General features: G+C 38.6%; 1 protein-coding gene across 5 annotated transcripts in view; it reads left to right on the top strand.

Annotated features, from left to right (window-relative positions):
* BTBD9 (BTB domain containing 9) overlaps positions 1–24,339 on the top strand; it is a 454,871-nt gene that overhangs the window by 72,893 nt on the left and 357,639 nt on the right. The gene's annotated exons all lie outside the window — the stretch shown is intronic.

Genomic DNA, 24,339 nt, shown 5'->3' with positions numbered 1-24,339 from the left:
AGCCCCATAGAAGATTGTTTTGAAAAGGCATTGAAAAGCTACCATTGTAATATTTCATATTCTTTTTAACTTTCTTTCTGAAATTCTGCAAAACCTATAAAACTTAATGAATTTGGAAGTTGGGAAAGGTGGTTAAAGGCTTCTGAAATTCTGTTGTGTGAGTGTTCCCCTGGATGATAGCATTTGCCTTTTTGCTTGTGTTTTGTGCCGTTGAGACCTAGAGGCACTTGGCTCCTATCTTTATGATTCCTGCAACCGTACATGACTTCTCTGACTTCACTCTCATTCTACTCACTGAACAGCAACTCACAGGAGTCCCTGGAAATGCCCTCAGATATCCTTTACCTTAAAGTCAAGAGATCAGGATAGAAAGTGACAGGTTCATTTAGTCAGGTGTGGCAGGAAGAGAGAGAAAGAGGTGTGGCAGATACAAACCAAGGAGAACTAGGAGCTGGCCCCTCACCTGCCCCTTTTCCATCCTTAGCTGCCCCTCCCCATCCTCACTCGTGACCCTAACTGACCTCCCATTGTGGTTGATGGGGAGCAGATGAGGATAGTCTCTTGGTCAGAAGTCCCCCTTATCCTTGTTGCACGAGTGATCTAACAGCCTAAGGGTGAATTCTTATCTCCAGCAAGGAAACCCCACAATACCTTTCAGCCTCTGGTACAGTAAAGAATGTTGCCTACATTTTTTAATTACGGGTATGACTGGACACGATATTGTTACCCAGGGATCCTCTTGTGCGAAAATGAAGAAAATCAATTTCATTTCCCCAAAGAGGGACTAAAGTGTCTTAGGTCTGACAGTTGCTCTTTTATCAGAGGAATTTCGAATGGATTAAAATGAGAGAGACAAGAAACTGAGTGAAGGTTCTGTACTCAGCACTGTCTAGAGATACTGTGAGAGCAACAGGGGCCCTGACATGGAGGGGGAGATTGAGTCTGCATTGACTCGGGTTGTTATGGTTGTGTGGATTGAAAAATAAGCAGCATAACAACCAAAGTGTCTGATGTGGACAGGCGGACTCTCTGTTTGTATTTAATTTGAAATAATAGGAATGTGGCCCCCAGAACAAATCCCTGAATACCAGCCATGACAGGGCCTATGTGCTTTACTGACCCCAAAGCTCAGTGAGTGGAGAGAGATGGTTGTCTGTAGTCACGAAGTCTGGTTTTTAGAAAGTATACTTCCTCTTTCTTTATTAATGGACATTATTATTTATATTTCCTGCTTTCTTATTTTGTCTCTCCTTCTGGCCTTGCCTTTGTTGATGCAGCTTTGTACGTGTTATAGAGCCTGGCTGTATTCGTGATGCTAGTTTTTGTCTCGGTGTAGCCAGCTTCCATATCTGGTCTAGAAGAACTGAGCAAAAAGTAGTGTTAGAGATAGTGATGAACAATAAAAGGAAGGAGTTTTGATATCCACATTAGTGAGACTTAAAAAAAAATTTATAGCCACTTTAATTTATTATGTTAGCTACTATATGCCTTCATAAACTCTGCCTTTTGTAATAGGTTGGAATTTTGATAGCATTTTAAAAACCACCTCAGAAGTCTGTATTGATTATCCAAGCATGCCTTATACTTGCTGGTTCTTATGTTCACAATCATTTATTGACTACCTAAGCAATTCTAAATACACTCCTTCCAGGAGCTTCACTAGGCACATATGAACTCTTTATTTCCTTAGCATGTAAGTGTTCAGTTTGCATTACATCGGATAATTTGCACGATCGTGTGTCACTTTTGTTCCTCAGCGTCCTTTTTGTGTTTGCCTTGCCTGATACTAAAATTATAATCTTCTGGAGGCAAGGAGTATGGATTCTTATCTTTTAGTATTCTTGCATGCTATTCAAGTTATGAGCTTGTATGCAGTAGGTACTCTGTAAATATTAGGACAGATTTTAGGATGTGAAGGTGCTGAATGGGTAATGAAGAGAGAGAATGATTTAATGTTAATATGTATGTGTATTCATTGGTACTTTTTATCTATACACTCGTATAAGTGCTGGAAAACTCTGGAGTGGTAAATGGTTACATATTATTGCAAAGGTTACTTCCTCTGTTTTCTTTCTTTAGGAAACTGAATTTTGAGGTTAATCCTGAAGGATATAAGTGTCATTATTGATGAAAGATTATATCTAACACATTCACAAAAAAAATTCTCTGTGAATTGGGGAATGTGACATTAACCAGCTCCCTCTCTGAGTCTAGGCTAAACATGTAAGTCAGCATTGTGTAGTAGATAAACCATGGCCTGTGGTGTGAGGTAGAACTCTTCTCAAATCCTGGTTTCCTCATGTTTGCATTGTGATCTTGGGAAAGAAAATTGTTTCTGAGTCTTCGTTTCTACACCAGTAAAGTATAGGAATAACAACACCCCCTTTGTGAAGTATTTGCTGTGAGTGTTAAATAACATTGCATGTATATACAAGTGGAAACCCTGGTGGCATAGTGGTTAAGTGCTATGGCTGCTAACCTAAAGGTTGGCAGTTCAAATCCACCAGGCGCTCCTTGGAAACTCTATGGGGCAGTTCTACTCTATCCTATAGGGTGGATGAGTCGGAATCGACTCGATGGCACAGGGTTTGGTTTTGGTTTTATATATACAAGTACTGAGCTGTGCACCTGGCCCAAAGTAGAGGCTCAGTAAGTAGTAGTAGTTCTTATTATTTTTCCTAATTTCTGAGATTCTCAACTGGTGTTTGACCTTCAGAGATAGTCATCCCAGCCATCCTCTTTGGCCATGGGGGCTCTCCCTCGGGAGCCTTTTTTTCTTGGCATGTCGCATGTTGTTAGTCTACACATAGCAATTCAAAACATGCCTAAAACATTTAACAATTTACCTTAATAATTCTCTTTCTTAATAACATACTCGTTTCACTTGAGTTTCCAGCCGTTTTCATGTATTTTGTGGACTATATGTAACCCAGTCAGCATTATCTAATGGCAATAAGGATGTTAGGCTTCAAAACCGGAGTAATTGTTCCAGCCATCACAGTGAATGAGGGTGGAGGAGAATGATCTCCTCTGTCTTTCTGGACCCTTTTTAGGAATACATTGTGGGTTAACTGCTGACTGCCCTTAGGTAGCCAAAAAACTTAGATCAGTAGCTCCCCACCACCCAACTGGGGATGAGGAAAAGTGATTTGTCAATTTCTGTACATTCTTTTCATATGCCCCCAGAGCCAGAACCATGTTATGTCTTCTCAGCCTTCTCTTTCTCAGGAAAGGCAGTTTCACTTTACTCATAAATTCTCCGATTTTCAAACTGTCTTCTTGGCTATCTGATAAGCTTTCTCCAACTTCTTTCCACAGCTACTAGTAAGGAATGGTAAATATTGAGTGCTCTTGGGGATGTTGTTAAAAACTTCTGGCTGTGTCTCAACATGGTGCTGGTAGTTTGGCAGCCGTATAGTGTTGCTGAAATGAGAAGACTGAAAACGGTGTGAATGGGCAGAGATAGACTTAAGAGCCTGTGCACACCTGGGAGCTGGAAACACAGTGATCTTGGTGTGACACCTGGGGGTTGAGGGAGCGAAATAGTGGGATTAAAAGGGAAGCACTCAAGGATATGCCTATTGAGGGAGGGAAGAATAGGTGACAGATGTATTTTCTGCAGGGACTGGTCAGAGAGATTAAAGAATTAGGAGGAGCAGGGTTTACTGAAGAAAAGGCCTAAAGGGGGGCTGAGAAGGGTGACAGTTTAGAACGTGGGACCGGTGGAAGGAACTCAGTTCCTACAAAGCCGAGCACCTTTCTTTCTTTCCTTTCATTTTTAATTATCAAGGTGGAAATGTCTTTTTAATGGTATTTTCATTATAAAATTTTGTGATACATATTTTAAATGTTGATAATGCTTGTCATCTGGAAAGGTTGTGCCCAGTTTGTACCATGACACTTAAAAATGCCTCTTCTTCAGAACCCTCACCAATACAGGCGTTGTCAACATTTTGCCAGTTGTGATTTATGATTTGTAAAAAATCATCGTTTTAGTTTTTATTTCTTTGGTTATCAGTGAGATAGAATATCTTTAACGCTGGCCATTTGTTTCTCATTTATGAAAAGCTTGTTTTTTATCCTCCGCATATTTTTGTCCTGGGGTGATTTTCTTTTTTTGGTTTGTGAGAACTTTATATCGATACGTCATATTCTGACTGTGTTTCAACATAGCGCTGGTAATTTGGCAGCCATATAATATTGCTAGTCCATACGTAGCAAATGTTTTGATAAAGCAAAACATTTCCCATTATCTTAATAATCTCATTTCATTTGTTATGTTCCCAGTAATTTTCATATATCCTGTGGACTATATATAACCCAAGATACTGAGCATTATCTAATGGCAGCAAGGATAATGTTAATGCTTCAAAACCAGACTGATCATGCCAACGATCATAGTGAATGTCATGTATTATCTAATTTGTTACTGTTATTATTAGTTTTTAATGTTTTATTGTTACTTTTTGCCATATAGAAATTTACTGTTTTAAAAATGTAGTCAAATCTGTCAGTCTTTTTTATGATTTCTGGTTTGGTATCATATTTAGCTAAGTCTGCCTCATTCTAACATTAAAGAATTTTATATTTTCATATATTTTTTTCTGCTACTTGTTATTTGTATATGTGTGTGTGTGTGTGTGTGTGTGTATATGAAATCTATCCAGATATTTTGTGTATATTTTCAGGTTGGCATAATCAATTGACTGAGGCCAACTATTAATCTTTTCTTCCCACACTAGTATGAATGGCCATATTTATCATATTCTAAGTTCTAGCATATACACTACTGTTTCATTGATATTTCTGAAAGTACTTTAATTTTTGTAGTTCCCCTCCCTCCTTTTCCTTATTTTCTTAAAATAAGAAATTGTAAGGTATGGTCATGGCCATCTAGTGCTGCTGTAACAGAAATACCATAAGTGGATGGCTTTAACAAAGATAAATTTATTCTGTCATAGTCTAGTAGGTTACAATTCCAAATTCAGCTGTTACCTCCAGGGGAAGCCTTTCTCTGTTGGCTCTGGAGGAAGATTTCTTGTCAACACTCTTCCCCCGGATGAGGGGCTTCCCAGGTGCAGGGACGCCAGGTCCAAAGGACGCACTCTGCTCCTGGTGCGGCTTTCTTGGTGGTATGAGGTCCCCAAGTTGCTGCTTGCTTGCCTTTTATCTCTTGAGAGATAAACGGGGGTGCAGGCCACACCCCAGGGAAACTCCCTTTACATTGGGTCAGGGGGGTGACCTGAGTAAGGGTGGTGTTACGATAAAATTAAAATCACAAAATGGAGGACAACCACAGAATACTGGGAATCACGGCCTAACAAAGTTAATACACACATTTTTGGGGGGACATAATTCAATCCATGACAGGTGCCAAATGAGTATCGTGGAAAAAAGAAAGGGTCTTATAGAACATCTACTAGCCTTTCTTCTGGTCTCAGTGGTCACGTGAAAGGCCATAAGGGATGATAAACATCTCTACTAGTATGGTTTTGCTTTCAGTTACAAGAAATTTAGGTATGCTTGACTACCCAAGGAAATAGATTTTTCTTCATTTACTCATCATTCACTCATTCAACAAATCAGCCCTGACTTTGTGCTAGGCACTGTGCTTGCTACTGAGGACGAAACACTGAAGAAGATCGCCAGAGTGTCTGCTCTCTTGGAATGTGGGAGAAAAGGATAATAAATGACTAAATAAGAACAGCACGATCAGGTATGGTTTTAAGTGTTGTGAAGATGGTGCTGTAATAGTGACTGGGGTCAGGGCGAGGAGAGTGTTCATTTTAAACAGAGTAATTAGGGGAGATGAGTGTTTTTAAGCTGAGATGAAGGGGGTGCCAGTCTCTGGTCATTATTTTAGATATTTAGGCTTTCTTTGGTGTGGCACTGAATGTTCTTCAGGAGAAGCTGGTCTACTGGAGGAGATCTCATTAGATGAATACTAAAACTGTACTCTTTGTTGGTATAGGGCACATTAATCTCTTACTGCTGTCATACATTCCAGCCCTGCTCTCCAATCCCTGGCATCATCAGCTGTAGCGTACTCTTTTTTACCCATCCTCATTAGAATATAGTACTCACAGTGCCATAGATTTACAAGCCATAAAACAGGTGAGAAAATAAGCAATGCTGTTGATGGAAGCAGTGGGTTTGTTTTTTTGGTATTTATGGAAGCATTTCTTCCTTACCATATGACTGTTGTATAAAAGCATGTGTGTCTTCTTTCTTTTGTGTTCAGCCCTCCCCCAACCCCAAACGACTGGCCATTAATATATTTATTTTAAAGGTAGACACCTTTACATTATCCAGCAGTTCACTAGGATGCTTTAGAATTGTAGCTAGAATTACGCTGAGTTTTACTTTCTGTGTTTAGAGGGCTTCACAGTTCAAGAAATGGCTTTATTCAGATGTAAAAGAAACTGGAATAGTTTCCCTTAAAAAAAAGTCATCTTTTTAGTTCATAATTAGTCTAAGTTGTGTTTCTACCAACACCTTTGACATCATGATTGAACTTGCGTAGAGCAGTCCTCGCTGCAGAGGAACATTTTCTACTAAGAATGCAAAGCAAAACACAACCACATGGTGTCACTAAATTATAACAGTTTTGCTGGGGCCAAAGAGAATTTGAAATTGCCTTTTTTGTGAAACCATATTTAAATATAAATGGTCCTGAAATCTGTGATTTGTGAAATAACATGTGAAGCTATTTGTGCCGTTTAAGTCTTTGTACTGATGTGGAGGATTAATTATGCCTAAAGCCTGTAGATGTATGTTCAGGTGCTAGCTAGCTCTCAACTCATCGTCTGCGAAGTATTGCAGATACGTAGGCTTCTGTAGTGTGCTTAATTCAGTTTCATATAAATCAGCATTTGTTTTGCCTTCCTTTGGAATTTGGAAATAAATAGATGAGTAAACTCAAAGGAGATAGATTCATGAAATACTCATGAGGAAGCAGGGAGAAGAAAAAAGGACAAATGAGGATCAAGAGAGACAGGGTCACAGGACTCCACGAGAGGCTAGGAAAGACAGAGACACAGTTTAATGTTTCTTGAGTATCTCCTGTGGGCCAGGCCCGTATCGCACCATACATGAGTCTCACAGTAGCCATATGAGAGAAATACCACTAGCTTAGTTTTATAAATGAGGAAATTAGGCCATATAGATAAGCTAAGTTTGCAGCCAGGCCTGTGTGGTCCCAGAGTTGACATTATAGTCTCACATTGCCTTTGCAGGATGTGAGATAAGGAAATAGCTCTGCTTTAGGGTAGGAGAAGACATGAAGCCCTGACAAAGCCCTCGCTGCCTTGGTGGGAAGATCAGCCTCCAGGAGTGCTGTAAGAGAAGGCTGATATGGCCAAGTTCTACCCATGGGGGTTGTAGCTCCTGGACTACAAGTGCATGGATAGCAATGATGATGATGATGAGCAGATGGGAAAGTTTTCATTTTTGAGATGCTCCAAGGGAGTGTGGCGATCTTTTATCGAGGTGTTTTTTCAGTTTTGTCAATAGAGCTTTGAATTTTCCTGCATTTTAGTTCCCCATAAGATCGTTTGAGCCTTTATTATTACAGAGTGAACCTAATGTTCTTAACTGGTTTTGCTTCAGCTTTGGAAGAAAATATTACATATGTTACGGAATATCTCTTCACAAAATCTCTTCATCTTGAATTGCTGTGTTTTATTTATTTATTTGAGAAATTTTCTATTTATCATTTTCACCTAGAATCCTTTTATTAGGGGGGAAAAAATCCAGCCGCTCTTTGTTTTATATTCAGTAAGACCTTTGAGACATGGCTGTTTGTGCTTTAGTTATTCAGTTGAATGCAGGCTTTTTTGTTTTATTTAAAGGATAATAAGATGTTGAGCTCTTTTGTATGTAGTGGGGGGATTGGGACATGGGAAAATAGAACAGCCTTGTCCTTTATTTTATTTTATAATTTTAGAACATAAATTAGTGTCTTTTAATAAGCCTCTTGCGTGAGACGATGTTAATAACACTAAACCCAGTGCCGTCTAATGACCTGTTATTATAAACAGCGTTTGTTTTTCATTCTGGGAAGGCAAGAACTATATTTGGTTCTGCTAACAGTTGCCTCCCAAACAGTTAGGTCCAAGATTAAGTTTAGATTGTACCTTCCCTAGCTGATCATCAAATTCCTTTTTCTCAAACATCCTTTTTCTTGTGCCTTCCTTCTTCACTTTATTCCTTAAAGGATTTAGTCCTTTAGACATACATTCATTCATTCGACAGACACTTATTGAACACCTGCAGGTACCTGGTTGAGAATTTCCTGATGTAATGGGGGTGACAATCTTCTAAAAATTGTTAAAGCAAAATAGGATAGGTAGTATAATAAAGGTATATATAGGATGTGTAGGAGGACAACATCTCATTGCCATGGAGCTGATTCCAACTCATAGTGATCCTACAGGACAGAGTAGAACTGTCCCATAGGGTTTCCAAGGCTGTACCTCTTTACGGAAGCAGGCTGCCACATCTTTCTCCAGAAGAGTGTGGTTGGTGAGTTCAGACCACTGACCTTTCGGTTAGCAGCTAAGGGCTTTTGGAGAACAGTATGTTGTCATTGTTAGGTGCTGTCAAGTTTGTTCTGATTCATAACGAACCCCATAGGACAGAGCAGAACTGCCCCATGGGGTTTCCAAGGAGCAGCTGGTGAATTTGAACTGCTGGACTTTATGGTTAGCAGTTGAGCTCTTAACCATTATACCAACAGGCCTTGATTTGAACTGAGTCTTAAAGGACCCAAGAGGTCGAGAAGGCAAAATAAGGGAGAAGGAATGTTCTGGCAGAGTTTCCTTTGAACTTAGCCAGTTTAAACTCTTCATTCAAAACCCTCACCATCATTGGGTCCTCTCCTCCCCCACCTTCATCCTTAGTTCTTACGAAAAATACTTTTTGGTTCTCACTAATCAAAATCATCTGTTTATCATCTAACTAAGCATACCTCTTCCCTATGTCCCTAGACTCAGAGAAAGAACATGAATGAGAATCATCTCTTTTCATGTTGCCCTATATAAGTGTGTCAGGTATCTGGGACTTAACTTGTCTTTTGTCACTATGTTTTTTAAACTTCTTTCAGCAAGATTAAAAGACTCCCTGTGAGGAACTGTAAATTAAGGTTAATTGTCACAAGTGATATTCAGAGAGTAGTAAAAAGTCCCAAGAAGTAAAAAGAAAAAAAAAAAAAGTCCCTCTTTTGGAGTTAGGATTTGAGCCAGTGTGTCTTTTGCTTAGAAAAATAATATATTTTCATAGGTACTTTTTTACATGCTGCACATGAAGAAATTAGTATGTGAGTTTTCCTATTTGAGTTCTCTTTTCGGAATCTGTTTTGGCATTACAGCTCTCCCAATAATTATTTATGGAATTTAGAAAATCCCAAACCAAGAAGTCAGGTACTGACCTACTTGGTCAGGGGGCTGTGGGTCTATCAAGTGGAAAGCAAGGCAGGAATAGAGTGCAAAGATGCCTTGGACTCTGGGCTCCCGAATGTGAGCTGGGGCCTCCAACGTAGGGAACGGAGACAAAGCTGAACTATGGGACTGGGAACAGGAACTCAGGAATTAATGGAAGTGGAGAGCAAGAGTTTCCAGGACCTTCAGCCGATTTTCCAGAATGAATAAGAATGTGTTATCAATGGAGTAAATCTCATTGACTTTGCTCTTTGGAAAAAAAAAAGGGGGGGGGAGGTAGCTAGATCTGGGAGGTCAACAACACAGATTTACTTGTGAATTACAGTTATTTTCCAGTCTATTTACTTTAGAAATAGTAATCTGAAAAAGGGATTGGTTAAGTAACTAATAATTCTCTCAATGTAGAGTTAGGCCTCTGTACATTCAAATTTCACGTGCACACTGCCTAGCAATGATTGTTCTGCCCTTTTACAGCGTTTATGGCTTGAATCATCCAATTTAGTCATTACTTTTATATCTTGTCTCTTTAATTAACTTGTGGTTCTTGGACCTCACATTATATTCCTTTGGTAGTAGTTCCTCATCATCTTTGCAGATCTCTTTCTAAGATCCTTGAATGCAGGTACCTGGATAATAATAAGTTTTTCTGGGAAAATCCTTTTCACACTGGTATTTTTTTCCATTATCAGAAAGAGATACTAGGAAACAAGAATATTTTATAATATTTCTTTCCACACAAAATGTTTAACGAGAACTTTGTGTACAAGCCTCATGGTTAATAAAATCATCAGAGCTTTCTCAGTGATCATTATAAACAGCACAAGTTCCCTGGATCAGAGTACTCTCTGTGGATACAGGGTTCGCTCAGGGGACAGTAGACCAGAAGTGAAACCGGATTGCTTGTCAGCTGCCAGAGATTCTGGGCAGAGTGCCAGTCTTGGTTCACCTTCTAAAAATTCATCTCCCAGTATGAAAATAGAGGGCTTGATCCTTGCAAAGAATGATGGTAACATGAACACTTGGACTTCCTTCAGCCCAAAGTGCTATTGGTACAAGGAAAGGTGGAAGAACGGATCAGTGTGGACTGGTGGCTCTGACCTCATTTAAGAGCTGTAATATTTTCTTTAGCAGCTTTATTTCATTATGTCTCAAAGTGTAATTTAAGTTAATAATTGTTCTTCCACATAATGTGGGTCATATATATCCATGAATATGTTCTGCCCGATAGGAAGCTGTAGGTTTGATTTCTAACAATCATAGCAATCCTGTGCACATTATGAAGCTATTAGGATGTAACAGCTGTTTTAGTTCATTTCCCCGTGCAAAAGAAATGTGATGCAGATGAAAATGATCAGTAATTATGTATTTTGAATGCTAAACCTCCTGTTATAGAAAGAGCTAATTAGATACTGATAAAAACTACAGTATGCTATGAGTTTGAAAGTTACTGTTACCTCCTGCATAAGACTATGAAAGAGAATCTGTGCCAAAGACATGTTTTCCCTCTTTGAAATCCTCTTTCACATTGCCCATTGTACTTTTGGAGTTGCAAATCAACAGTAATGAAAAACTGCTTGGTATTTTTCTAAAGAAAAAAATGAGAAGCACTGTTAGAGGGAGTAGGATTCCAAAGGATTTTATTCCTGGTGGTCAGCACCTACCATCTGCCTTCCGTTTAATGTTGTAGAAGCTTGCATACGTTTCCCAGTTCTGAACAGATGATGGGCATGGTTTGTGGGGATATATGTGTGTTCTGGATGTGTGTGTGTATATATACCTACAGTGCTCAAAATCACACTTGAAGTGTAAAACAGATAATGAGTCTCCATTTTTGGCTAATTGGCATATTCAGTTCTTGCACACAAAACGGAAGACTACAATGACACTGATTTCTTTTTCTGCTTTAGAATCAGCACTAACCAGCTGTCAACAAATATTTTGATTAAACGTTTTTATTTATTGTGGAACTTTGGGGCACATTCTTCCTATAAACATAGTTTTCTTTGAATTCAAGGGACATATTTTCAGTATGATTCATGGATGCATTACACCGGTAAACTGTCATGCACAAAAATATATTTTTCTCCTAAATTTCCTCTTTACCATTGATTTCTCTAGGGCAAAAACACAGTTTAGAACAGAATATTCCAAATCAGGATATTTGCCTGAAATAAAAGTGGTAAATGTATGAGCCTGCTTTAAAGTAAACTGAACACCAACTTTAAAGTATGGATTCATATATTTCACTTTTTTTTCCTTTTTATTTAGTTGTGCTTTAAGTGAAAGTTTACAATCCAAGTTAGTTTCTCATACAAAAACTTATACACACATTGTTATGTGACCCTAGTTGCTCTCCTTGTAATGTGATAACACACTCCTCCTGTTCACCCTGTATTTCCCATGTCCATCCAGCTCCTGTCCCCCTCTACCTTCTGATCTCGCCTCCACACAGAAGCTGCCCACTTAGTCTCACATGTCTACTTAAGCGAAGAAGCACACCCCTCACCAGTATCATTTAATGTCTTATACTCCAGTCTAATCTTTGTCTGAAGAGTTGGCTTTAGGAATGGTTTTATTTCCAGTGGCCATGTCTTTTGGGGTCCCTCCAGTCTCAGTCAAAGTCTGATCTTTTTACTAGAATTTGAGTTCTGCAACCCTACTTTTCTCCTGCTCCATCAGGGACTCTCTGTTGTGTTCATTCTCAGGGCAGTCATTGGTGCTAGCCAGGTACCGTCTAGTTCTTCTGGTCTCAGGCTGATGGAGTCCCTGGTTTATGTGGCCCTTTCTGTCTCCTGGGTTCATATTTTCTTTGTGTCTTTGTTGTTGTTCATTCTCCTTTGCTCCAGGTGGGTTGGGACCAATGGATACATCTTAGATGGCTGCTTGCTAGCTTTTAAGACCCCAGGTGCCACTCCCTAAAGTGGGATGCAGAACATTTTCTTACTAAACCTTGTTAAACCAGTTGACCTAGGTGTCCCCTGAAACCATGGTCCCCAGACCCCCGCCACTGCTACTCTGTCCCTGAAAGTGTTTGGCTGTATTCAGGAAACTTCTTAGCTTTTGCCTTAGTCCAGTTGTGCTGACATCCCCTGTATTGTGTGTTGTCCCTCCCTTCACCTAAAATAATTCTTATCTACTCTTCTGTGTTTAAACCTTTTCTTGAGTTCTTATAATAGTGGTCTCATAAAATATCTGTCCTTTTGCAACAGACTAATTTCACTCAGCATAATGCCTTTCAGATTCAACCATGTTATGAGATGTTTCACGGATTCATCATTGTTGCGTAGTGTTCCACTGTGTGAATATACCATAATTTATTTATCCATTCACCCATTGATGGACATCTAGGTTGTTTCCATCTTTTTGCTACTGTAAACAGTGCTGCAGTGAATATGGGTGTGCATATATCTATTTGTATGAGGGCCCTTATTTCTCTAGGATACATTCAAAGGAGTGGGATTGCTGGATCCTATGGTAGTTCTATTTCTTCTTTTTCAGGAAGCGCCAAATCATTTTCCAAAGTGGTTATACCGTTTTATATTCCCACCAGCAGTGTATAAGTGTTCCAGTCCTTCCCCAACCTCTCCAACATTGATTATTTTGTGTTTTTTGGATTAATGCCAGCCTTGTTGGGATGAGATAGTATCTCATTGTAGTTTTGATTTGCATTCCTCTAATGGCTAATGATCTAGAGCATTTCCTCATGTATCTGTTAGCTGCCTGAATGTCTTGTTTGGTGAAGTGTCTGTTCATATCCTTTGCCCATTTTTTAATTGGGTTATTTGTCTTTTTGTACTCGGGTTTTTACAGTATCTTGTAGATTTTAGAGATTAGACGCTGATGGGATTTGTCGTAGCCAAAAAGTTTTTCCCAGTCTGTAGGTTGTCTTTTTACTCTTTCGGTAAAGTCTTTGGGTGAGCTTAAGTGTTTGATTTTTAGGAACTCCAGTTATCTGGTTTCTTTTCTGGTGTTTGTGCATTGTTAGTAACATTTCGTATACTGTTTATACCATGTATTAGGGCTCCTAGTGTTGTCTCTGTTTTTTCTTCCATGATCTTTTATCATTTTAGATATTATATTTAGGTCTTTGATCTATTTTGAGTTAGTTTTTGTGCCTGGTGTGAGGTATGGGTGGTGTTTCATTTTTTTGTAGGCGAATATGCAGTTATACCAGCACCATTTGTTAGAGAGACTATCTTTTCCCCATTTAACTGACTTTGGACCTTTGTCAAATATCAGCTGCTCATAGATGAATGAATTTATGTCTGGATTCTCAACTCTGTTCCATTGGTCTGTGTATCTGTTGTTGTACCAGTACCGGGCTGTTTTGACTACTGTGGCAGTACAATAGTAGTGAGGCCTCCCAGTTTGTTTTTCTTCGGTAATGCTTTCCTTATCTGGGGCCTCTTCCCTTTCCATATGAAGTTGGTAATTTGTTTCTCAACCTCATTAAAAAATGCCATTGGAATTTGGATCAGGATTGCATTGTATCTATAGATCACTTTGTGTAGAATAGACATTTTCACAATGCTGAGTCTTCCTATCCATGAGCAAGGTATGTTTTCCCACTTATGTAGGTCTATTTTGGTTTCTTGCAGTAGTGTGTTCTAGTTTACTTTGTATAGAACGTTTACATCTCTGGTTAGATTTATCCCTAAGTATTTTATCTGCTTGGGGGCTATTGTAAATGGTATTGATTTGGCGATTTCCTCTTTGACGTTCTCTTTGTTGGCATAGAGGAATCCAGCTGATTTACGTATGTTTCTCTTAATATCCTGATACTTTTTGCTGAACCCTCCTATTAGTTCTAGAAGTTTTTTTGTAAATCATAAATTTCACTTTTCTAAGTGTTTTTAAAGGTTTAACAGTACCTCTAACACATTTAAAATTTGATTTAAAAATTTTTGCTGGTTTAGACATATATTCATCTGGTCTTTCTTCTTCATGTACTCATACTTTTACAAAAATGGTATCATGCAGTATATACTAAGAACCTTGTACATATATCTTTATATTAACTGTGACTGTCATTGCATGTCAATGCATAGAAGTCTGCCTTATCTTTATTAATAGTAGCGTAGTATTCTAAATTTACCGTAGTTTACCTAATCAGGAAACCCTGGTGGCTCAGTGGTTAAGAGCTACGGCAGCTAACCAAAAAGTTGGCAGTTCGAATCTACCAGGCACTCCTTGGAAACCCTATGGGACAGTCATACTTTGTTCTATAGGGTGGCTATGAGTCGGAATCAACTTGATGGCAGCAGGTTTGGTTTTTTGGTTTTTTACCTAATCAGCCTCTGCTGAGAACCTTTAGGATGCTTCCAGTGTTGCTCACATGGAACAGTGTAGTCTTTGCATACTTATGTGCTTATCTGTTTATAAAAGTAAAGTCAGAGGGTATGATCATGTTAAAATGTGAAACATATTGCTAAGTTGCCATCCTAAAACATTATTCCCACCAGTAGTATATGATGGTACACATTTCCCCACATCCTTATCAACAATGAGCATTATGATTATTTTTAATTTTTGTCAAACTGATAAGCAAACCATGGCCTCTCATTTGTTTTATTGTGCATATTTTTGATTATTTGTGAATTTGGACAACTGTGCTGCCCTCATGAAGTTTTACAGCTTAGCAGGAGAGCCAGTAAGCAAAATAATTATAAGTAAATGAAGAATTATAAGCTGTGATAAATGCAAAGAAATAAAAGCATGGGTGGGTATTAGAGCTATGACAGGAATATAATTTAAACTGGAAGGTCAGGGGAGGTCTTTTAGCCAAGTAATATGTAAGTAGAGACCTACGTGATGATTAGGAGTTAGGTAGGCAAAGATGACAGGGGAAAGCATTTGGAACAGAGGCAGATGGGAAAGATTGAGGAAGGAAAGAACTTGGCCTGATTAAGGAAATGAAAAATCTGTGTGGCTGGAGAGAGGCAGTAAGGAAGAAGAGGGAGAGGTAGATAAGAACCAGGTTGTTCACGGTTTGGGGGGCCACATTAAGAACTTGTGGTCTAATCTGTCCAAAGCGTAGTCCATGGGAAGAGTGTTAAGTGAGGATGTGACATAATCTGATTAAAGTTTTTAGAAGATCTTATCTTTGTGGGAAATGGATGTAGGTAGGCAGGAGTGGAAGCAGGGAGACCATTTGGGTGGTTTCTGGTGGTTGCTTGTGTAAAGGTGGTGGCAGTGGAGTTAGGGATAAATGGACAGATTTGAGATGCGTTCTTCAGCTTGTGAGATTCCTTTCCCAAGGAGAGCTGTTGGATATGCAGGGTTGGAACTGAAAAAAAAAGGCTGGGTTGAAGATAGAAACTTAAGAGTCATTAATAAAAAAAAAAAAAATTGCCCTCGAGTCACTTCTGACTCATAGCGACCCTATAGGACAGAGTAGAACTACCCCATAGAGTTTCCAAGGAGCACCTGGTGGGTTTGAACTACCAACCTTTTGGTTAGCAGCTGTAGCACTTAACCACTATGCCACATAGAGGATGATATTTGAAGCCATAGGACTTGATGATGAGATCCAAAAGGGATAAAGTATCCTATAGAGTGAGAAGAAAAGAGGACCTAGAACTGAGTCTCAGGTATTCCAAAATTTGCTAAAGTAGAAAAGGAGAAGCCAGCAAAGGAGATGAGGAAGGAGCAACCAGCAAGAGAAGGACAGGCAGGGAAGTGTGGTTTCAAGGAGGGACAGGTCAATGATGCCAGATGTTGCTGACAAATCTAGTAGATGAGGAATGGAAAGTATCCACTGGCCCTGGGAACATAGTGTAAGTATACTAGTCACATTGGCAATAGCAATTTCATTGACATGGTGCGGGTAGAAACCAGATTAGGCTAGGTTAAAAAAATAAATGTGTAATTTATAGTAAAATTAAAAATACATATATGCAGTGCGCCAGCAATCTCCCTTTTGGTAAAATTCATTCAAAAGAAATGTGTAAGGATGCCTGTTGCAGCATTTGTTGTATCAAAAAACTGTAAGCAATCAAAATGCCCATCAATTAGGGAATTAATTAAAATTAAAAAGAATTAATTATATTCATATGACTTGACTAGGGGAATTTTCATGAAAGATTGTTGGATGAAAAACACATGTTGCATATAGTTTGCAAATTATGATGCTACTTTTGTCAACAAGCAAAACAGCCTTACGTATGTGAACAAATATTTGTGTGGATTTATATGAACACAGAGAAAGGTGTGGAAGAACACACAACAAACCGTTAATATTAATTCCTTCAGGAAAATGAGTATGTGGTAAGGGAAGGAAGAAGAATAGTATTAGAGTTGTATTTATCTTTGTTATAATTGTTTATAACATTTTTGAGATTAAAAAAGGTTGAATTAAAAAAAAAAAAAGCTCTGGGAGATGAGAAAATGGAGAAAGGAAGGTAACTCTATTGAAAAACAAACTCCTGTGAAGGGGAATACTGATGCAGGATGGAAGCTGGGGGTGGCTATGGTGTAGCTTTTTTTAAGATGAGAGGTATGGAAACATTGAAATACTCGTTAGAAGAGCATTTAAATGCTCTCGACATGCTGCATCATGTTGTCTTCAATGGGCAACTCTGCACAGCTTCCAGTTCTTCCAGAAGAATCCTCTCCAATGGAAGTATTGATGACTGATGTAGACTTTGCTGAGGCTCTCACCATGTGAGATAAGGGAAGGATGAAGATGTTGAAGAGGGAGAGAGAAAGATAACCACTGGAATGGGAGACACTTTCATTTTGTGTAACAGGAGAAATGAAAGAGAGGACAAATTCGGTTCCAGACTGCAAGTGCAGATGTGATGGGCTTCTGTTTTCTATAAGATGAATAGAATACAATCATCAGCTGAGAGTGAGAGGGAGTTGTAGGTATGAGAGTGGAGAAAGGTAGGAAATAGTTGCAGACTGGGAGAGTGAGCTCACTAGGGAAACTGTACAACGCCAGCAGGGTTGACTCCACTGGAGATTGGTAAGCATGGATTTATAGTTACTCCTTTTGCCTTCTGTGTGGCCCTCTGGTGAGTTGCAGTTGCTTAGGTTAATGTTCAGAGAAGCAAGTGCTTGGGTTCGTTTAGGGTGGGAGTTTGGCAGTAGAAGGTTAGAGGGGCAAGAAAGTGGAGTATATTTGTAGACTCAAAAAAAGAAAAAAGCAAACTCGAGAGAGAATGGCTACTGGAAGAGAACTTCTCCTTCTCAATAAGCCCTTCACCTCCAGGTCCTGTTTTCCACTTTCTATCTATGTTTTATGCTAGCACCACTTTAAAATGCATTTTTGTTGTTGACGTTATTGTTAGGTGCTGCTGAGTTGATTCCGACTTATAGTGACCCTGCGTACAACAGTGAATTACTGCCTGGTCCTGCACCATCCTCAGAATTGTTGCTCTGTTTGAGCCCATTGTTACAGCCACTGTGTCAGTCCATCTCATTAACTGTCTTCCTCTTTTTCGCTGACTCTTTACTTGACCAAGCATGATGTACTTCTCCAGGTACTGGTCTCTCCTGATAACATGTCCAAAGTATGTGGGATGAAGCCTCACCATCCTCACTTCTAGGGAGCGTTCTGGGCTGTACTTGTTCCGAGACAGACCTGTTCATTTTTCTGGCAGTCCATGGTATATTTGATAGTCTTTGCCAACAGTGTAATTCAGAGGCATCAGTTGTTCTTCAATCCTCCTTATTCATTGTCCAGCTTTCGCATATGAGGTGACTGAAAATACCATGACTTGGGTCAGGTGCACTTTAGCCCTTGAAGTAACATGTTTGGTTTTTAGCACTTTAAAGATGTCTTTTGCAGCAGATTTGCTCAATGCAGTGCATTGTTTGGTTTCTTGACTGCGGCTTCTGTGGGCGTTGACTGTGGATCCAAGTAAAATGAAATCCTTGACAATGTCAGTCCTTTCTCCGTTTATCATGATGTTGCTTGTTGGTCCAGTTGTGAAGATTTTTGCTTTCTTTTTCAGCCTTGTAGATGTGTGTGTGTGTGTGTGTGTGTGTGTATAAAATTTATTTTAAATTGTGCTTTAGGTGAAAGTTTACAGCTCAAGTTAGTTTCTCTTTCAAAAATTTATATATATATTGTCTTGTGACATTGGTTGCAATCCCCACAGTGTGACAGCAGTTCCTCCTTTCCACCATGCGTTCCCTGTGTCCGTTCGTCCAGTTCCTGCCCCTTTCTGCCTTCTCATCTTGCTTTTGAGCAGGAGTTGTCCATTTGGTTTCATATATTTGATTGAAGTAAGAAGCACATTCCTCACCTGTGTTATTGTTTGTTTTATCAGTCTGTCTAGCTGTTGTCTGGTAAGTGGACTTTGGGAGTGGCTTCAGTTCTGGTTAGCAGAGTGTCTGGGGGCTGTTTTATGTTGAGGTGTAATCCCTACTGAAGGCTGTGGTCTTTGATCTTCCTCAGTAAGTGTTTCAAGTCCTCTTCACTTTCAGCAAGCAAGGTGGTATTATCTGCATATCGCAGGTTGTTCTCGAATCTTCCTCCAATCCTGATGCTGTGCTCTTCTTCATATAGTCCGCCTTCGCAGAATATTTGCTCAGCATACAGATTGAATAAGAATGGTGAAAAGATACAACCCTGACCTGACACACACCTTTTCTGATTTTAAACCTCTTAGTATCCACTTGTTCTATTCGAATGACTGCCTCTTGGTCTGTGTACACGTTTCACATGAGCACAATTAAGTGTTCTGGAATTCCTCGTTCTTCACAATGGTATCCATAATTTGATATGATCCGCACAGTTGAATGGTTTTGCGTTCTCAATAAAACACAGGTAAACATCTTTCTGGTATTCTCTGCTTTCAGCCAAAATCCATCTGCTGTCAGCAGTGATATCCCCTTAAATGCAAATAAAGAGCAGCTATTTTGATTTGATTATTAACTGTGATCAGTGTGTACCTATTTTCTAGTAGCTGTTGAAAGCATAGGTCCTAGGGCTTATCTTAAGGCGTACAAACATATGTATGTGCCCAGAATCTGGAAAGAAATCAAACAAAGAAAAAGTGGCAGGTTAAACTGAAACTCAGAGTATGGCCCGCATGGTGTTCATTGGCATTGCCTGTATCCTACCGAGAATGTAGTAAGGATGGTGGAGCATTTGCAGGCTTTTCAATTGCTTTGACAATTGAGAGATTATTTTGAACGTTCTCATCGAAAAGTACTCATTATATGACTGTTACACCATTGATTTTATCGGTTTGTTATTTATGTTGTCATCTTGGAGAAGACATGACCAAATGATGTGGCATCTTTGTTTTATTGCTGTCATAATGTGTTCTAAAATATCCTCTACAGAATTTGGATCTGAAGGATTCTGACTCACATCTTGATCTTTAGAAGTTTTGTTTTTGTTTTTAAGTACTGTTGCTGACTTGTTTTTAAAATGACAGTCTCTCTGGGGTGTGGGAAATAAAGACAGGCACCTTCTGAGTACTGGGTGCTTTTACATAAATTATTTTTTTCAGTTCTTACAATTCTTGGGGGTAGATATTTATTACCCTCATTTTACACAGCCTCAGAAATGTTAAATAATTTGCCCAAGATCTCAAAGCCAGAAAGATCTAGAATTCTATCCCAGATATATCTGGCTTCAAGGCCAGTTATATAATACAGTGTCACTGAGAAGGAACCCATTCACATATCTAAATAGTTTTTTCCCTCTTATTTTAAGGCTCAGCAGGTACATGCTTGGGTCTAGGACCTCATTGTTATTTGGAAGCTTTGTTTATATAATAATGGCTTTATCAAAGGATTCTGACAAAGTCTGCATAATGATATCATAATACCTTGTTTTTATAGGTGAGGAGAGCCTCATCTCTTTGTTTTTGGAGGCTTATATGCTGTAACAATGCCTGGAAGAAGCAGGACAGTTATTGTTTATTAACTAAGATATGGTTTATAGCACAGGTAGTGCCCACAATTTGCCAGATACTTTGAGTATTTCGTTTGGTCCTTACCTGGAAGGTAAGCGTTATTGTCAATCTGCTGTATTTCACAGATGAGGAAACTGAGGCTTAAAGAGTATAATGAATTTACAGTCACAAAGCTAGAATATAACAAATGGGATTGAAGCCCAGGTCTGTCTGATGCAAAAGGTCTTTTTTAACACATAGCACTGTCTTTTCCATTTGGGTTTATCAACTTGTGGCATTATCTTTGTTGGTGAGGCTTCAGAGATACAAATTGTTTTATTCTGGGCCTCAGGATCCTGAAGTAATAGCTTTTAGTGCAGGGTGATGAAATACACACCCACAACATGCACATACTTCATAAGACAGGTATAATATCCATATGCTGTATAATCTTCTAAAAGCATTTAGTGCCCTTCACAGGTCTGGGCTCTGGCAGCTGCCGGATGAATGTTTGTATGCTTAAATTTAATACGTCAAAATTTTAATTTTGCTGGTATGGTTAGTTAATGGTGCTAGATTAAAATCATTTCCATTAGCAAAGAGTGAGATTCATACTAGATAATTATTTTATTCAGCCTGTTTATACTGTGATGATAGGGCATGCAGACATGCAATATGAAAATATGGATATGCTTCAGGGACATGCTTCCAGTCCCCCGAGAAGCTTTCCTGGCTTCCAAAGACAGTGTTTCTGTGATGACTGGGGCCTTTCATATATGGCTGCCCTTGTTATCTGAATATCCATTCTCTCATGCCTTGCAGTTGCAAAGGTTGTTAGGGAAGCAGAAGTCATCATAATACAAAAATGTCCATTAATGAACTGTCCACGAGTGAAATTTAGTTCCCACTCAAATAGTCATCCTTGATGAACCCCGTCCGTGCCCATCCCTTTAATTACAGTGTTTCACTCATTGTTGGGAAGACATAAAAACCTGTATACTTGATTGCAAAGTCAAATGGCAGATTTTGCAAAAATGCAGGAAATAAAGATTTTATGAACTCAAGAAAAGTGATGTTGAAGAACTGCCAGACTTGCATGCAAAGCCATTGGCAAATAAAATTCTGGTAGATAACATTTCTGAGGCTCTGTAAAATGAGGATAATAAATATCATTCAATCAATGAATGATTGAAGAAGAGAAAATCCACCAAAATGATGACGTGGTAGGCATTTCAGGAGAAGAATCTGACTAAAGGTTAAGGGAAAATTGATGATGTCCAGGTGTCTTTGCAGAAATGTCCCTCAGTGTAATTGTGCTGGGAAAGTTGGTCACGAAATATTCTGGTATGTAACAATTGTTTATCACATCTTCATCATCATCACTGTTATTTTGGTTAGCACATAGATGCGTTTATTACTTAGATTTTACTAAATATAAGATAAACTTATAGTTGATCTTTTGTTGTTTAACTTAATGAAACTCCTTTCCACATTGACTGTGAAAATCTGGTCTCTATTTTAAGTAAATTCACATTAAATGTCCTTTTTCAGATAACTGTTGTCTTCAAATAATGAGAACCTTCTATAGTGGGTTATATACTTGTCTTTATGTATCTGTATGTATGTCTTGCCTCTCCAGTTTTGCTGGTAACGAACAGAAGCACAAACACTAGCGTGGCTCAGTTAGAGATGGGGGTGACTCATCCTGAATAATGTCTTTTAACCAGTAAGGCAAAGAGAACCTTGATGAACAGTAGTCTTCTCTAGAAGAATGGCTAGCCAGCAGATTACACTTTTAACTTGGAGAAAGGCCTTTAGGTCACTCATTAAATCAAAAGACATTACGTAAATAAAGATATGCCGGCTTGGAGGTATTGGAGGGGAGTATAATAGTATTGTTTTTGAAGTCTTTGTTTCTATTCAGTGGCATCGCCCATAGCTTTGATGTTACTCAGACTCCAAGATGAATATCTCTTGGAGCTTCCTAATCCATTTGAAAAGAAACACAGGTTTGTAACATTACCAGCCCTAATTTGGCCCACTGGTAGACTTGGCTGCAACAGCAAGACTGGAGTCTAATATCCGCTGCTGGCTGCTTCTACTTATAGCCAAGGTACTGGAAGCCAATTATTTCTTGGGATGACATTTCTTTTTTTGGAAAAAAAAAAAAGAAAAAAAAAATTTTTTTTAACACCTTGGAGTCTGGGGAATGCCCCAAGGTATAGTGGTGGTGTCAGAGAATTCAGTATTTTCTCACTTTTGAAATATGTGTAAAGAACATAAATCAGTTGAAAGTATAATGCATAGTTGATTTTTCCGGTAACTGCCAACATGCAAGCCCTAGTCTAAGCAAATATCAGAAGATTGCTTTTTTTGAGACCTGCAAAGTAAATGTATATCTTAAAGGCGTTCTCCAGATAGAGCTCATTCATTATGACCCCCATTTACATTCCTGCTTCCCTTGAACTTAGGCCAGAATATTTATTTGTGCAATTTAAGTAACAACGTGTTAGTTAAGTGCTTGATTTAAAGTAGCTGGCATTTCAATTTATTTTTCCTTTATTGGAAAAGTTCATCCCTCTGAGAGAGTTTGAATTTATCATTGTGTGGTTTAGATAAGCCTCTTGATCTGGGGACAAAACATTTCCAGGATTTGTGGTGCCGTCTATAGCACCTGTGTGACATATATGTCATGAATCTCTTAATAGTTGTGAGATTGGTTTCCACTGAAAAATATGACATGCGTGACTGACTCCTTCTCCATTTTATGGCAGATCATGCAGCTCATATATCGTGGTAACCGTCAATCTTAATTTATATTTGTCCAGTGGATTTTACTCCAAGATTCACCTTCCTAGAAGCTGAAAAGGTTCCATACCATATGGTTTCTTTTTATTAGTATGATTAAGAATGTTTTCATCAAACTGTACCATCTGTTTGTTATAAGAAGACATAGTAAATACATCGGTATATTTACTTCATTTTTCCTTTTTACCTCCATCTAGTTGGCTTTAAAAATTATAAATCTTAGATTGGATTATTTAGAAAATATTTTAGAAAACTAAAAGAAATATGTATTGAAGTAATAAGCTCACCAAGGCCAGGTTTTAGCCATCTCTTTGTCCCACGTATACCTTGTATTATACCACATGTATAATAAAACTTCAGAAAATTTGTTGAAGCAAGGTTATCTGTAACTATGGTGTTTTGTTATATCGTAAAACTACAGAAATTATCTGGTTGGTCTTTTATTTATCAGACTGGACAACTGATGTCTTGTTTCTTGTTCCGGGTCCAATGCCTGGCCTAGAGTTGGCATTCAATGACTATTTATTGACTTAGCTAATTAATTAACTAAACCCTGGGCTAATTTAGTCTGACTCAATGAGGTTTAAGAAAAATGGTATATTTATTATAACATTTTATAATAATTTTGCAAGAATATAACTTGGAAAAGATTTTCTTTGTAGTAACTTTAGAGTGTTTAATAAAGGTTATGAGATAGTCTCAAAAACACAATTTGTTAATTATTTAAAATATTTATTACTTAAGCCTCTATTTATCCAGTTTTATTTTATTTGTTATTCTTTCCCTTGAAGCTCATAGGTAATGTTCTTACCGCCAAGATCCTCTCTGTCTTTAAGTGAGCCTTTAGGGATCCAATTTATATATGTATAACCTAGGAGTCACTTGGAGTCTTCCAGTCAATGAAGTTTGGGGAGGAGTGCCTTGAACTCTCCCCAGTTCCATGGCCTTGGAAAGTCATAAACTTCTCCCAGAATATCTGAGAAATCCCAGGACTAACTTCTTCACAGCCCCTCTGTCTGTGGATTCTTTTATCCTCATGTGTTGTCTCTGTATTGCATCATGTCATCCCAGATGTGTAACTCTGCACAGCTTCCAGTTCCTCCAGAAAAATCCTCTCCAGTGGAATCATTAGTGACCAGTGGTAGACTCTTCGGAGGCTCTTACCGGGTGAGATAAGGAAAGGTTTAACATCATTTTACCCATTATTAACACCTTTAAAAATCTGCATCAGACGTTCTTCT

Source organism: Elephas maximus, chromosome 1 (assembly GCF_024166365.1).
Source record: "Elephas maximus indicus isolate mEleMax1 chromosome 1, mEleMax1 primary haplotype, whole genome shotgun sequence".
Taxonomy (NCBI): Eukaryota; Metazoa; Chordata; class Mammalia; order Proboscidea; family Elephantidae; genus Elephas; species Elephas maximus.
This window is presented reverse-complemented; position numbering and strand designations above follow the sequence as displayed.